Below are 4,135 nucleotides of genomic sequence, written 5' to 3' on the forward strand. Positions count from 1 at the left end.
ATGGGGAACCTTGTCGAACGCCTTACTGAAGTCCATATAGATCACATCTACCGCTCTGCCCTCATCAATCCTCTTTGTTACTTCTTCAAAAAACTCAATCAAGTTTGTGAGACATGATTTCCCACGCGCAAAGCCATGCTGACTATCCCTAATCAGTCCTTGCCTTTCCAAATACATGTACACCCTGTCCCTCAGGATTCCCTCCAACAACTTACCCACCACCGAGGTCAGGCTCACTGGTCTATAGTTCCCTGGCTTGTCCTTACTACCTTTCTTAAACAGTGGCACCACGTTTGCCAACCTCCAGCCCGTCACTTCACCTGTGACTATCGATGATACAAATATCTCAGCAAGAGGCCCAGCAATCACTTCTCTTGCTTCCCACAGAGTTCTAGGGTAATCCTGATCAGGGCCTGGGGATTTATCCACCTTTTATCCAGGACTTCCTCCTCTGTAATCTGGATGTTTTGCAAGATGTCACCATCTACTTCTGTACAGTCTATATCTTCCATGTCCTTTTCCTCAGTAATTACTGATGCAAAATATTCATGTAGTATCTCCCCCATTTTCTGTGGCTCCATATGAAGGCCGCCTTGCTGATCTTTGAGGGGCCCTATTCTCTCCCTAGTTACCCTTTTGTCCTTAATGTATTTGTAAAAGCCCTTTAGATTGTCCTTAATTCTATTTGCCAAAGCTATTTCATGTCCTTTTTTGCCCTCTTGATTTCCCTCTTAAGTATACTCCTACTTTCTTTATACTCTTCTAAGGATTCACTCGATCTATCCTGTCTACACCTGACATATGCTTGCTTCTTTTTCTTAAACAAACCCTCAATTTCTTTAGTCATCCAGCATTCCCTGTACCTACCAGCCTTTCCTTTCACCCTGACAGAATATACTTTCTCTGGATTCTTGTTATCTCATTTCTGAAGGCTTCCCATTTTCCAGCCGTCCCTTTACCTGTGAACATCTGCCCCCAATCAGCTTTTGAAAGTTTTTGCCTAATACTATCAAAATTGGCTTTTCTCCAATTTAGAACTTCAACTTTTAGATCTGGTCTATCCTTTTCCATTGCTATTTTAAAACTAATAGAATTATGGTCGCTGGCCTCAAAGTTCTTCCCCACTGACACCTCAGTCACCTGCCCTGCCTTATTTCCCAAGAGTAGGTCTAGTTTTGCATCTTCTCTAGTAGGTACGTACTGAATCAGAAAGTTTTCTTGTACACACTTAACAAATTCCTGTTGTTGGAGGATTTAACTATTCTTGGAGAACTAGAATGCCATTGTGAAATGGAACCATGCTTGTGTTAGTCCAGAAGGTAAGGCAGTGAAAGATTGTATTTAACATAACCATGGGTCAGAACTCTGGAATACTTATAACTTCTACTGACTTGTAATTCCAAAAAAGCATTTTTTCGAAGGAGCGTTTATACAGATAAAAACCGCTGCAGATGTAAATAAAGAGGCTGTCTGGAGACAGCGAGAGAGAGATAGAGAGAGAGAGAGAAACCTGAGTGTTCAGGTGATTCCTTCCTGAGGTATGTGAGACTTATTCTGAACATTGGCAGCAGGAGTTGGTTTCCCTGAAATCTCACGACCAAAAGTTTAGAGCAGGACATGAATTGAAGGGAATGGAGGAACTCAAAAGCAAAATTCAGTTTTTCAGCTACTACTTTGGTTTCACACTTAAGGATAATCAAAATGGAAGATAGGTTTCTAAAGTGTGTTCAATAGATAGCAGCCCATTTTAATTTTTCTCTTATGAATAATAATAATTCTGGAAGTATCTGCAGGTTAGCATTACTGGTCCACATACACGGTGCAGCAAAGCAAGTAGAACAAATCATTTTTATTGAAACTTGTAATAAATTGCATTTGTTCATGGGGTAAAGAGTCCCTATGGAATATTGTATGGGCTTAATTTATGAAACTTAATTCCTTGAATAATTCTGTGTCTCCCTAATGGAATGAACCTACCAGTCCACTTTAAACACATCAATCATCTTCTATTAAACAATGATGGATAATTCCGGTAAAGTGGAAAAACAGTGTCATTTAGCATTCTTTATTCAGAAAATATTTCAAAAAAGAACATTTTAAATTCAGCATAAGCAGTATATTCACACGGAAAAAGAACGGATGCAAAATGAAGACATTGGTTAGATTAATGAGCTGTTTCATTTTATTCATACAGTGTCCTTATAGATGTATCATCTGTGCCTATGTAGCTCCACACTCACGTCCTGAGTCAGAAGATTAGGTATTCCAGGGTTGCTCCAGAAACCTGAGCATGATCTCAATTGGCACGATGGTCTAAGACTGAGGAAGTACCAACTTTCAGGTGAGATCAAACCAAGGTTTTGTCACCTCTCTCAGGTGGATTGCAAAGGTCCCATTTGTAAAGGACCAAACCAAACCCCCTCCAAATATATTCAGAAGATAATCTAGACCCTAAGCTTTTCTTATTTTAAAGGTAAATCTATGGTTTTGCATTCCCAATGCAATTTGATTGAGCAAGCTACTGGATTTGAAGCAAAACACACTTTATTCATATACTCTTGTTAACGTACAACAAAAGAAATTGAAATAACAATTCTAATGGAAAACTTGACAGAATAATAGATGATTTAACTGCTAAGTAGTAACTGCTCAATATCGTAACATCCCATAAATACACCCTTGGCAAAAGGAACATTCAGAAAAGAGATTGCCTTATATCCATCTCCAGAAGCAGGAAGAGAAACCCCTGCTTTTAGCTGCAACTAGAGATGTAAAAATAGCTTCCAGATCTTCAAAACCCCAGCAATAACTGCTACTGAAAAGCTAAAAATTAAAAATCCTGTTTCTGCGGGAGCTTGACCCCACCCATTCAAGCTGCTTCTATTGTTCCAACTTCTAAAAAAATCACAGGGTCTTACAAGCTGTTTACTTTATGAGTTTTCAGTAGATACCTTGGCACCTCTGCCGTAAAACCTCTCTTCAAAGAAACCCAGGACAAAATACACCTCTTAAAGTCACAGTATTGTCACATATGGCATCATTTCAAAGGGTATCCTGGCCAATATTTATCATTCAGACACCATCACTAAATCTGACTACTTATCCAATTGCTGTTAAGTAGGCTTGCTCTATGAAAGGTGCATATGCATCCTGCTTATGAGAACAATGACTGTAAAACATAAAGTACTTCATTAGAGTCATAGAGTCCAGAGATATACAGCACAGAAACAGACCATGCAGTCCAACTCATCCATGTCAACCAGATATCCTAAATTAATCTAATCCCATTTGCCACCACTAAGATTCTGGATTAGATTAGATTACTTACAGTGTGGAAACAGGCCCTTCGGCCCAACAAGTCTACACTGACCCGCCGAAGCGCAACCCACCCAGACCCATTCCCCTACATTTATCCCTTCACTTAACACTACGGGCAATTTAGCATGGCCAATTCACCTGACCTGCACATTTTTGGACTGTGAGAGGAAACCGGAGCACCCGGAGGAAACCCACGCAGACACGGGGAGAATGTGCAAACTCCACACAGTCTCCTGAGGCGGGAATTGAACCCGGGTCTCTGGTGCTGTGAGGCAGCAGCACTAACCACTGTGCCACCGTGCCGCCCACGGATTAGTGGTGCTAGAAAAGCACAGCAGTTCAGACAGCATCCGAGGAGCAGTAAAATTGACATTTCAGGCAAAAGCCCTTCATCAGGCGTGACCACCTGGCCAAGTCCACGCGCCCCTACAACCCACCCTCCCATCCTGACACCTTCCCCTGCCACTGCAGGAACTGTAAAACCTGCGCCCACACCTCCTCCCTCACCTCCATCCAAGGCCTAAAGGAGCCTTCCACATCCATCAAGGTTTTACCTGCACATCCACCGATATCATTTATTGTATCCGTTGCTCCCGATGAGGTCTCCTCTACATTGGGGAGACTGGAAGCCTCCTAGCAGAGAGCTTTAGGGAACATCTCCGGGACAGCTGCACCAATCAACCACACCGCCCTGTGGCCCAACATTTGAACTCCCCCTCCCACTCTGCCGAGGACATGGATGTCCTGGACGTCCTTCACCGCCGTTCCCTCACTACCAGATGCCTGGAGGAAGAACGTCTCATCTTCCGCCTCGGAA

This window comes from Chiloscyllium plagiosum, chromosome 3, assembly GCF_004010195.1.
Source record: "Chiloscyllium plagiosum isolate BGI_BamShark_2017 chromosome 3, ASM401019v2, whole genome shotgun sequence".
In the NCBI taxonomy this organism is placed as follows: domain Eukaryota; kingdom Metazoa; phylum Chordata; class Chondrichthyes; order Orectolobiformes; family Hemiscylliidae; genus Chiloscyllium; species Chiloscyllium plagiosum.